At 31.0% G+C, this 13,719-nt stretch overlaps 1 long non-coding RNA gene across 1 annotated transcript; it reads right to left on the reverse strand.

Annotated features, from left to right (window-relative positions):
* Positions 1-4,513: 4,513 nt before the first annotated feature.
* Positions 4,514-9,327, reverse strand: LOC134260601 (uncharacterized). Its single transcript, XR_009990577.1, has 3 exons — positions 9,001-9,327; positions 8,565-8,749; positions 4,514-4,773 (listed from the first exon to the last, which is right to left on the reverse strand). It is a non-coding gene; the product is annotated as an uncharacterized LOC134260601 (long non-coding RNA).
* Between the last annotated feature and the right edge of the window lie 4,392 nt (positions 9,328-13,719).

Here is a 13,719-nt window from a genome sequence, read left to right on the forward strand (position 1 = left end):
TATAGTCTTTAAAAAATCTAACACCTGGTTCATCCACATTTTTTTTCCTGAGAGATCTTTGAGAATTTTAAATACACGTTTTTTAATTAAATAAGTCTGTTCCTTGAATTATTGTGGTCATACAATGTAGCTCTTCTATATACAAAATATTTCGTGCCTCACTCATTAATTACATAAAGGTACTTGGACACAGATTTGAAGTTAATTTTTTCTCTATAATATTATGACATATTTTAATAGCATTTCACACAAAAGTTAATTAAAAATCTTATTTCAGTTAAAAGTTATTGAAATTTCAATTTTTTGGGCGGGTTTGATTGACACATCTTTGCACTTTCACAAATTTTAACTTAAATTTTAAGTTTTAATACTTGTCATTAATACATAACAAGTTTGCCACTTTTCCTAAGGATTAACAATTAAGTTAAAATTATGCTATACTGAGTTATCTTTTCTTGTAAAAAAGCTTTTTTTTTTACACTTCAGACATTGAAATGAAGGATAGGAAGATAGCGATCAGAAATTGAAACAATGTAACGGATGAAAAAAAATTCTATAATCGTACAGCTAATTAATTAGAATTAATAATTGGAATGAAGTCAGCATTTGATTCAAAGATAAATTGTATTTGCTGACAAGGTCATTTTAAGCTAGGATTCTTCTCTGGTTTCTGACTAGATGAAACATTCAAAGTATATTTGCTTATATGTCTTATATATTGAGGCGTAAGGAATTTAAAAGACCATATTTTTCTTAAATCCCTCACAATCACAATTGTACAACTTTAAATAGAAATGGTAAACTGCGTTTGAAATTTAGCAGGGACTATATTTTTGGCGTAATGTTGGCGTATGAAAATATCTTCTTTTCTACCTCTCAAATTATAATACATAATGCATTTAGTTATACTTTTTACACAATCTAAGACTTGGATACATTTTCAAATGTAAATTAAATTAATAATGAGGGACTAAACTTTAAAAATATATCAAATAAATATGATTTTTCGAACAAACTAGAACTTTGTTAGCATTTAAACGCTTCCTTTTCAAAGTGCAGATTTGAGCCAAAAATCCATAAAAAAGTATTTTTTCTCTCTTAGTAAACGATCAAAACTTTTTGTTTTTGTATCATTTTGTACATTTTGTACATTTATAAGACAACTTTATTATATGTGAAAATAAGGAAAAGTTAAATATAGGAAGCATATGAAAATAACTAATATATCCTAAAAAATTAAGAAAAACAGAGAAAATTCGGATTAAGCAATATCCAGTTAAGTTAAATTATTTATTTTAACTTGGTAATATCATGCTATAGACCCGATATAGTAATATAATTTTATGCAAAAAGAACAATCTTTAAAATTTTGAAATAGAAGTAAGTATCACATGATTGGAAACAGTATTTTTGTATTCTTTATGTCAAGGAAAAAGATAATGACCTTGACCTGACCTTGCCCCTAATATAAAACGGTCAAATTTATTTTCACTGATACTATCACTTACTGATATTGTTTTCTTGATTCTGTGAAAATTTCATTAATTTTTAAATATAAGAAATACGAGAAGAATCCTACCTTAAATGAGGCAACTAACTTTCTTGTTTTATCAACATGTTTGTCAAAAATTTACCTTGTTTTAGAAAAAATATATTTTCAAGAAGTGATGTGAATCATATGTGGAAACTCAAAAATTTCATAGAACTTTTGGACTCTTTAAAATCATAGGCATTTTACCAAAATCAACAGCTTAAAAACTTATGAATTTTCAACTTTATACACAACCATTCCGCACGAAAAATTAAAGACTAGGCTTTTTGGTATCATTGGCGGTCGCTTTTTCAATAAAAATAGAACTCGTTATTTACTCACCTGGTCATTAGTCGTTTGTAAAATTTTTTTGTTAAAACACATTCTGATTACTCACACACAAGTACTCTGAAGTTGTCATAAAAAGATGCTTGAGTTTCTGATTGACAATATTGATGTGGTATATTAAAGACCAGGTCTTCCAGCAAACTACTGGAATTCCCATTGGTAGCAATCGCGCTCCGTTAATAGCAGACCTATTTTTGCATTCATATGGAGCAGAATTTATGCATAATTTATACGTGAAAGAAGAAAACACTTGCTGAGGCCTTCAACTTAGATTTAGATATTTCGAGGACGTATTGTCAAATAACAATTGTAATTTCCATTCCTACGTCGAAACGATATATCCTTGTGAGCTTGAGATAAAATATATATCACAGAGTCTGACACATCTGGTTCAAATTGTCCAAAAGTTCTTTTGAATTTTATAGCATCCACTTCTAATTTACACCACTTCTTGAAAATATTGTTGCACAGTTCTCTTGAAGTTTCTCCTTTATACTTTTAATTTCTTAGTGACAAGTAAAGAAAGAGGCTTGTTTAAACATTTATTTAAACCCTGTATGCATATTTGTTTGTAAGGATTCTTATGACGTTTTTGGAATATATAATATATATATATATATATATATATATATATATATATATATATATATATATATATATATATATATATATATATATATATATATATATATATCTGGTAATTTGATAAAATTTTGATTCTTTGGGATCTTAAAAATTTTCAAAACTGACATATGATTTTGAAGAATTTCCTCCTTAAAAAGGGAACTGTGAGTATATAAGTTTGATTACCACTTGCAGAATTAATTAAATCCCAGTTCTTCTAAAATACAATTGATATAATGAGCTTTACGAATACAAAGTTTTTACCTACTTTGTCAGCGCGGACCAGTACATACTGATCATGTAATTTGTCATCTAATTCATTTTTAACCTGTATTATTGAACACAGAAAGATAGATGTTTTCATATTGCCCCTCAATCTTTCAATACGTAATTTTAACATGAGTAAGTGTCAACGTCTGCTTTTTCATGTGTTCCACATCGGCTGGCGTAATTTTCATTAGAATCCATAATATAAATGAAATTCCAAAGGATCGGGGTTGCCTATATTTAGCACCTTTCAAAATAAGTGATCTAAGGTACTCATTATTAACTGTATTTACATCACCTGTAATAACGTGTCCAGCAGGACTATAGTTATAGGGCAAAGAAGATCATGATCCGATGGATGACTATGCTTCAGATACTCAATATCATGAAGGCCATGAAAAGCTTTCTTGTAATTGAAAAGTTTGGAAGCAATAGTTGATGTCAATTTGTAGGAAATACAAAGTGTAGCCTGTAACTTGAAATATGGTTTAAGTCCAAGAGAAAGCAAATACAATTGCACTGTTTCCTAAAATAAGGATAAAATCTTCAAATTTTTAAGCCAATGTTACGAAAAAAATGTAAGTTAACAAAATTCTCCCGTACGACCATAAATTATTTCTGTTCCAATGAATAATGAATTGGACAAATACAGGTACTTTAGCTAATTTGACTGTAATGTTGCATATTTCATAAATAAGAATAACGGAATATTAATATAATTGAATTGGACATAAGAAAAACGATTTCCTATATAATTATTCTTTCATTGCGTTTTGAAACCTAGAAGTTACCAGGGGACAACCTATGGAAGGTTGAGTCCAGGTTTTGTGGGGCTGTTCCAAATAGAAACCTTTCGGATGATAGCAAATCACTGAACGTAGATAATGGGTAAAAGAAGGTGAGACTGAAATTATCGTAACGTTTGTTGTTAGCAATTTTGTAATTCCAGTTTTTTTAAGTGCTCACTTAAAGATAGTAAAAAGTAAGTCATTATATATAGTATTTTTTTTGTATAGTCAAATAAATGCTTATGAGCATTATAAGAGCAAGTAAATTTGAAGAAAATTGACATTGCCACGGTAACAGTCAATAACAGCCAAACACTTCTTTTAAAATAAGTGCGTGGAATTCACTCTTACCTTTTTTGCGTTGTACTTGAGGTAATGATTAGTTGATAAAGGGTAAAAAAATTAAGTTAAAGTTAAAGTAGAAATCGAACATATCAATACTTTTTAATCTGCATCCTTTATTCCACACGGTAACCTCCTATTCCATGGAGTGAATGCTGAATAAAAAGTGCACTTCACCAGAGTACAGACCGGAAGCATTTCTTAGCAGTCCGGATTTCTTTCTTTACTTCATGTATTGAATAGAAACTTGCAAATTCAACATGTAACGTTGTAAATTAAGTGGTATTAAGTAGTAGCGCGATTTGTTTTTGTTTCTCTCTTTTTGTTCTTATGACTTTATAACCTTTTTCTTTGTCTGGAGAAAGGGACAGGACGTCCCGAACATTTGACACTTTTTATTGTTCGTGTCGGTTGTAATTTTTAGTGCCTTAGATAAATTTCCATCCGTGACTTTCTATTAATTTGTAGATCCAACACTTAGGAAATATATAGCGTTGTTCATTTTTTTAGTGATTTATACATATAAATGAATTTAAATGCCTGTCCCGATTTCTTTTATATCCCGAATATATAAAAAATGATATGAAATTTATTTGTGTCATTTAATGCCTATAAACGTTCTTGCATTGCAACACAATGTAAGGAAATGCACTTGCGGACTGGATATAAAAATATGCAGCAGTTAAAAAACAGAACAATGTCCTGAACGCTTTTCAAAAATTAAATAATGTTTTAGAAATTGTGTTGTTGCCCCCCCTCTCTCTCTCTTTCTCTCTCTCTCTCTCTTGAAAGTTGAAATTTAAATCACTTTATTTCTTCTGAAGAGGGTGCTGAGTTTTTTTTTCCTCGTCGTCATATGGTGAGGATTGTCATCTAAAAGGTTAAGACTGGGATACATTCAAATGATAAATAATAGACACACTCAAATCATAAATAACAGACCATTTCAAATTATAAATAATATAGAAACATTAAAAATATAAATTATAGAAACATTCACATTATAAGTAATAGACATTGGCACATTTTCAACTACTTTTCAGTATCTGCAATGAACAAGTTTTAATTTAGAAGTATTAAATTTAGAAGAAAAAGAACAAGATGTGTTTCTCAAACACTGATGCCCCCGTATGGCAACATAGCGAAGATTAAACTTTCTCAAATTCAGATCAAATACCCGGTATGTTCGTACCTAAAGTAGGACCTTTTCACAAGAAATACAAATCTGATATATATAACACCCTAGCACCATCTGTTCAAAGGTTATGACCAGGCTTAAGGTTTTTAAACGTACGGAAACCCTGGAGTCAAGGTCAAATGGTCAAGGTTGTTGGTTTCTAAAGAAAGGCCTTTTTTAAAAAATACATATGGCAAGGATGAAAGCGCTGGTCCTAACCGTTCAAAAGTTATGGCCAAGGTTAAAGATTGTAACAGTAGGTCAAACTTCAAGATCAGGGTCAATGTTGTAAACATCTTAATATCCAATGAAAGGTCTTCTCACAAGGATTACATATGTGAAGTATGTAAGCCCTAGCCCTTACCGTTCAAAAGTTATGACCAAGGTTAAAGTATTTTCGTAAGCACATAAATCTCCAAAATTGTTAGTTTCAAACGAAAGGTCTTGCTACAAGGAATTGATATTTGAAATATGAAAGTCCTAGTGTCTACCGTTTAAAAGTAGGGCCAAAGTAAGAGTTTGGATTTTTGTGTAAAAATGGGTCAAGCTTCAAAGTCAAGGTCAAAGGGTTTAGATTCTTATTCAAATGAAGTCTTGTCACAAGAATTAAATATGTGAAGTATGAGAGCCCTAGTTCTAACTCTGAAAAATATAATCAAGTTTGTATTTTAAGAGAAGGTCAAAATTCGAGGACAAGGTCAAAGGGTCAAACTTCTTGGTATCAAATATAGGGTCTTCTCACAAGGATTACATAAGTGAAGTATGAAATCTCTAGCCCTTACCGTTCAAAAGCTATGGCCAATGTTAAATTTTTTTCATATGTATGGAAATCTCTTAGGTGAAGGTCAAAGATCAGAGTTGTTGGTATCCAATAAACGGTCTTGCCACAAAGAATACACATATATAAAGTACAAAAGCCCTGATATCCACAAATCAAAGAAATGGCTAAATTAAAAAAATTGAAATTTCTGTGCAAAAATGGGTCAAGGTCAAGGTCAAAAGGTCAGATTTGGTGGTACCCAAAGAAAGGTCTTGTCACAAGGAATACACATGTGAAATATGAAAGCCATAGCTCCACATAGTTTTAAAGTTTTGATATGGTATATGTTATAAAGGTCTGAACAAATTTTAATAACATATTTGAAGATTTACTGTTCATAGAAAATTACTAAATTAATTATTGTCAAGAATGGGTTATAGGAAAATATAAACAGGAATCACAATTTAAAACTTATTAAAAGCAGATACTCTTTTTAATAAAAATCCCCTAAGAAAATCCGTATTTAAAAATATAATGAAACGAGATCGTGCCAACGAATTCCTTAAATAAATTAACATCCTCTACCTTTTCAAATGAATTGTAGTCATAATGCTTCCTACTCCTCTTGATGACTTTCATGACGATGATAATGGCGATGAACAGGGCCCCAAATAATACAATGACCGGGAAAGACGAAACTTATGTTAAGTAAATATTGTCAGAATGCTTGTAATGTAATGCTGCAAGAAAGACTTGAATTACAGTTGGTTGGTATATCTTAATCAACTGAATATTAATATTAAACTAAATATGAGAGAGAGAGAGAGAGAGAGAGAGAGAGAGAGAGAGAGAGAGAGAGAGAGAGAGAGAGAGAGAGAGAGAGAGAGAGAGAGAGAGAGAGAGAGAGAGAGCATGCGTACAGCGGGTTTTGGATTGATTAGAGAAAAGTAATTACACCTTTAAAAATTTTCTTACTCAAGATTGTGAAAAAAGTCCCATACCTTTATTTTTTTTTTTTACAACTCAGTTTTTTTCAAGGCGATCTAAATGCCTGTGGTTATGACATTATTATTGGATCAATCCTTGTAATGGCACCTGATCCCACATCTGATATTTAAGAGGTCTTCTTTTCTCTGTTTCTTATTTGTATAGTTTGAATGGATACCTGAGCTTCATTTAAATGTATGGATATAACGTTCAGTAATCAAGCTCAGAAGTCCACTTTCGAAATTTTTGGGGTCTGTGTTTTATGTCGCCTTGCATTTTAGAAAATAACAGTCATTAGATTTTTATGCCCCCGTAAACGAAGTTTCGGGGGTATTTAGTTTTGTCGTGTCTGTCTGTCTGTTTTCCGCAAAAACGTTAACCTTGCCCATAAATTTTGATTCAGTGGAGCTATGGCATTCATATTTCACATGTGTATTTCTTGTGACAAGCCCTTTCTTTGGGTACCATCAAATGTGACCTTTTGACCTTGACCTTGGAGTTTGACCCACTTTTACACAAAAATTTTGAACTTTTACTTTGGCCATATCTTTTGAACAAAAGAAACCAGGGCATCTATACTTGACATGTGTATTTTTTGTGAGAAGACTTTTCATTGGATACCAAAAACCTTGACCTTTTGACCTTGAGCCTAGAGATTTCTGTACTTATAAAAAATCTTTAACCTTGACTATAACTTTAGAACGGAAAGTGTTAGGGCTTTTATTCTTCACATATGTAATTCTTGTGAAAACCTGCTTTATTGGAGACCAAGAACTTTGACCCTTTGACATTGACCTTGGAGTTTGACTTACTTCAAAAATACAACCTTGATCATAATTTTTGAAGGGTTAGTACTAGGGCTTTCATACTTCAAATATTTATTCCTTGTGACAAGACCTTTCATTTGATACCAAAACCATGACCTTTTGACCTTGACCTTGGAGTTAGACCCACTTTTACACAAAAATTGCAAACTTTTACTTTGGCCCTAATTTTTAAACGGTAGATACTACAAATTACATTTTTCATATATCACTTCTTTTGGGCAAGACCTTTCATTTGAAATCAAGAATTTTGACCTTGGAGATTTCCGTACTTACGGAAAAACTTTAACCTTGGTCATAACTTTTGAACGGTAAGGGCTAGGGCTTTTATACTTCAAATATTTGATTCTTGTGAGAAGACCTTTTATTGGATATCAACAACTTTAACCTTGACCTTGGAGTTTGACCTTCTTTTTACAAACTTTAACCTTGGTCATAACTTTTGAAGAGTAAGGGCCAGCGCTTTCTTACTTACCATATGTAATCTTTGAGACAAGGCCTTTCTTTAGAAACCAACAACCCTGACCCTTTGACCTTGACCCAGATTTTGTCCTTCCTTTAAAAATGTTAACCTTGGTCATAACCTTTGAACAGGTGGTGCTAGGGTTTTTTATTTCACATATGTATTTCTTTTGAAAAGGCCTTACTTAAGGTACCAACATATTTGATCAGCATTAGAGAAAGCTTATCCTTCGCTATGTTGCCATACGGGGGCATCAGTGTTTCACAAAGACATCTGGTTTTGTATGATTATGGTAGATTTTATGTTACTCTTTTTTCTGTTATCACGATGTTGCTTGTTTCTATCGTATTTTTCTGAAGTATATTGCGTATAGATTAAAAAATACAGGTTGCTGTAGTTGGAATATAAGACTCAGATTAAAATATATTTTTACTCATAAACAATTCAACGTACTAAATTTTTAGTGTAATTTAGAGTGATACTAGATTCTGTCGTTGTAAATTCTTCACTATTGGTAAGGAACTGTGCACTGCTACTGAAGTTAATATTCTGTTTTTTGTTTAAGGTAAGATGCCCGCCAAATGATGTATCGGAGTCATCAGAAGTTGATCCGCTCTTTTGTAAGGTATAGGGTACATCTAAAATGTTTTTAAAGTTCGTTACCAGTTTGACTGAATTAAAATTTTGCTTTAATATGATATACTTTTCGATCATCAATAACAATAAATTCAAACTAGACCACATTTCAATGAAGTCTTTTTGGACGTCAGTCTAAAAAGACATTAAAAATTGCTAGAATTTGTGGGGTTTTTTAAAATTAAAAAAACTTTAAACAAATTTTTTACTCACAATCTAAATACACTTACATTGTCCAAATAAAACATCTTACCTCTTGATCCAATAGAAAATACTCTAGAAATCGAAATAAAAAATATGAATTTGACGACACAAGCAGACATTGCCATTTGCAATGTGTAATAGTATCGAAAGCTACGAGACGTTTGATCTAAACAGTTGTGAAGTTGTGAAATAACTCATATTTTCTATATCATTAGCATTCAGAATAGATCGAGGTAAAAACAATCAAGGTTTAAAGTGCAGTTGAGATAATGCACTATTCCACTTTGGATGACACATTACACAAGGAAATATTATACAAAAAAGCATTACCGTTTTTAATGTATTTTTCGCTAGACTGGCCTTGCATGTCTGCTGATATCCGTCAATGAACACCAGCTTATCCATCGGATCCACACATTGTAGTGGAGTCAGCTGAGGGCTGCCGATTGATTAATGGAAGTTAACACTGGGATTTACATCCGGATTTCAATCTTGATAGATGGAAACAATTTGCTGTCCAATAAAAATGGACTGCAAGACATGGATCATATACATATGTTTCTTACCGAAATTCAATTAAAGAAAAATTCTAGGCTTAAGAATATTCATGATATATAGGTTCGTTAACATTTTCTGCACCGATCTGCTGACTTTGACTTACTGATAGTACTTTCATTGTAAAACTGTTAAACGTTATCTCCAATTGGCCAATAGTTTTGTCATCTTCAAATTAGAAAAATTGGATGTCCACCATTTTGAATCGCCATTTTGAACCCTTTAACGCCATTTTCATGAAGACCAGCATATTTTTTCAGATTAAGCATACTCGAAATGATTAAAAAACTATCCTGGACCAAATAATAATTATTTGCCGTTAGAAGTTTTTTTCTATAAATCGGACCAGACTATATATATATCAACGATGTACAAAACTTATGCCGGTGAAGGCTTGTTCTATCTTTTAAAACATAGAACTAGTCGCTGAATGGCGTTTTTAATTGAAGTTGTTAAGTTATCTGATATATACTGCAAATTCTTCCTATACTTTTAAAGTGTTTGTACCATAGAATTAATGATTACTTTGTTATTTAAGTATATGTATAAGAGAGAAAGGGGGAGTTTCGATAAGGCCATTTTGCGGCCCCTCGAGAAATGTTATGAAATTGTGATATGTTGTAGATAAATGTCTTATTTTCCTAAAAATATGAAAATAATTTATACTGCACATTTTCTGGTCACGTGATAAATTAAAGTTTAAGTATACCCCCTTCCCTTCATTTTAGGAGTAGGCATATTTAGAACGAGATACTGAAGTTTTTTCAACGTCAAATCATAAATGAAATGTGGTAAATGTGAACAAAGACATCAAATAACCAATTTCTATATTAATTTTAAAGAAAATTAGTAAAATTTATTTTTTATGAATGTTTTTTAATTTGCAAGATTTTTCTCGACTTTTAATTGTAACTTTTCTTTAAAAGAATGAGAATTTAACTTATAAAAGATTTATATACAGTTTAGACAGAAACATTTAAATGGGGAATTTACTGTCAGTTTATATTTTAACATAATAATCAATTTATAACAGATTTCCCGTCTGTAGGGAGCAAAGGTAAAAAAAATAGACATGAGATAGATCGACTTTGAGTGTAATATACAAGTGTTTAGAAATGTTTGCTATACATTTTCATCAACTAAAATTATAATTATAACTATAATTATGATAATAATAATAATAAATTTATTGTGAAATTATACAGTAATATTTTATTATTGAATTTAATTTTAAATCATGCTTTGAAAAAAAAAATTCGTACGATTAAAGAAATGCAAGTACACATTTATATTATTGTAAAAGTATATTCAAAAGAATCGCAATTGCAATGCTCATTGTATTTTAATGTATAAATAATATTCTGAAAAATCAATATATTTTATCAAGATAGCAATTATTTGTCCTTAACGGTAAAACCAGAGGGACTACAGTATAGTTTCCGTCTCGTCTGTCTAGCTGTCCATTCCTCTGTCTGTCAGTCTGTCCCATTTGGTTTACCGCACTTTTCTCTATGATGGTTTGCTTGCAAACTTTTATTTGATAAACTTGTTTTTAGTACTATATTGATATGATTTTTTTTACCTAAGGAGGGGTGTCAATTTTTTACCCGAAATGCTTGTAAATATTGTGCTAAGTTTTGGTAAATGAGTTAACCTCGAACCGGTGTGGGGATTTTTTTCCCCCAAAAATGCTTGTAAATATTGTGCTTAGTTTTGCAAAATGAGTTAACCTCGAACCGGTGTGGGGATTTTTTTCCTCCAAAAATGCTTGTAAATATTGTGCTTAGTTTTGTTAAATGAGTTAACCTCGATCAATTATAGATCATATTTGTATTTTGTAAATTGAAATTTACATGTTTTTAATTACAAAAATCAGGTTATACTTGCAGGTAGAAAACTATAATTAGTAATGCAACTCGAATAAATAGCCAGATGATAAAAAGAAACTTAAATAGATTGAGTGTCTCCATTTCATTCTGAAAGTATGAAGTATTTTTTAAAACAACTTAAAGATGCACATTATGTTCTCAGCAACTGAATCTAAGTTCTTGCTTCACCAATTTTAGTTACATATAGTAAGTGCTTGTCCAGATCGCAGTTCAAAATACATTTATAAATGCCAAAGATGATAAATCACAAATTCTGCAGAAACATTTAAATCAATATTTATAGTCTTTAAAAAAAATTACGTTCCCTACTTAAATATCAACCATACGTAAAAAAATAACGAACCTCCTCTAGCAGATTGGAGCAAAGGTTTCCATTCGAAAAAAAAGGCTAATGTGATATTTTTTCTGATATATTTTTGATTTAGAACGTTAAGGAATGAACTCGTTTTCACTTCATTCGTTAAATCAGTCAGAAAATAGAGTAAGATCTGGCATCTGGACCATTTCTGGTAATGTGCAACCCTAAATGTATCATCGGTGCACGTTTAGTACACCTTTTACTCTGAGCATACATCAATGAAATGTAAGTCAGACCCAGCATCCGAACCAAGTCTAGTACTGGGCATCCGAAGATGCACCATGAAGCATGTCTTGTCATTAAGTATTGCTAAGAAAAACTTTAACTTACTTTAAAAACATTGACCTCGACACATATTAGCTTAAAACACAGCATCTGAAACCCGACAGATGACAAGGAATTACTGAACAAGGGACTAAATGATATAAAAAAATATCTGCTTGAAATTTTTTTTTAACTGGGAGCGCCAATGCGACGGTATTAAGAAAACTCCCCCTGTTCCGTGTAGTTGAACTAAAAATATGACGTTAACGTTATATGCTGGCGACGAAATAAGTATAGAAATAAAGACAGTATCCGAAAATGTATTCTAATGTTAATATTTTCAAGAATTAACTTTGATTTTAAAAATGTGCTTCTTTTGGCTAAGTATTTTAACCTGGTGTATGATCAAGTAACCAGAAGGTTCTAATTCAAGGTATTCAAATTTAAGACAATTTTCAGTTTTTGGATATGAAGTGCACACGCGACACTCATCATATTGCAAACTATTAGTGTGCATTTGTGTATGTCTAATAACTGGGCAAAATTATGTGTCCCTATATATATTCTAAATATCGATTTATAAATGCCACCCTATTATATTTCCCCATAGGCCTAATGTTAACGCATTTGCGGGTACATCTAAGTTTGTGTCGGCTACGGTGTAAATTTATCTCACATTAACTTTTAAATATTAATAACAAAAAATTAAGATATTCATCTTAAATTCTAAACAAACTTTAAAAAAATAAATTGAAATTTATGTTTACGAAAATAAGTGGGCCGAGAAACGACCTTATCGAAATTTGGATTTGGTCGATGCAATGACCTTATCAGCAAGTACAATATATCATTGAGTCAAATAATGAGTGCTGTTTTCATAAAAATTGTTAGGTCATTATTCACTTATTAAAGTAATTCCACCCTCCTATGATGTCATAGGTTTTTGCAAAAAAACTGTAATTAGTTTAAATTCATACCTAATAGAACAATATTTCTTGAAAGAATGCTTTACAATAGGTGTAATGATAAATATTGTTAAGTTAAAGAATTCAAAAAAATCATATTTTCTATATTAAATCAATTATTCAATTTCTAAAAAATGTTGACAAGGGCAATAACTCCTTCTAAGGTCTCTGCATTCTGGCATTTGCTTTATTGTACAATAGTTTCCCTGATATTCACAATTCAAAAGTATCTTTTAAGTAGGAAGTATTTAGGAACACCCAACATCAGAGTTATGCATTTTAACCACTTTTTACATATTTTTCATAATACTGTTCATCCAAAATGTGTAATTTTTTATGTTGACATACACTTCTCATTATTTGTGCCTCGCACCTTGAATAATATGTTGACCTATATATTTTCTGCAATAATTGGAAAGTTTAAAGTATATTTAATGAAAATAAATGCAGTTTTTGTACTTTGAACCTATAAAATTGTGAGGGTGGAATCACTTTAAATCGTCTAAAGATTTCCCGTTTTCCTATATGTATGACAATGAGGACAGGGAGAGTGTGAACGGTCGACATGGGTGCTAACTTCTCCATGGCACCTGATCCTTGACCTCTTATATGTTTTAAGGTCTGCTCCGATTGTGTATTGTTTAAATAGCACTTTGAGCTTGATGAATAGTCGTTATCGTATTATTTTATTTGAATTGTTTTTAAAATGAAACTTATATGGTTTAATAAAAGTTAGG

This window comes from Saccostrea cucullata, unplaced genomic scaffold (assembly GCF_032062105.1).
Source record: "Saccostrea cucullata isolate Sc308-1 unplaced genomic scaffold, CSIRO_AGI_Scuc_v1 ctg1361, whole genome shotgun sequence".
Lineage (NCBI taxonomy): Eukaryota > Metazoa > Mollusca > Bivalvia > Ostreida > Ostreidae > Saccostrea > Saccostrea cuccullata.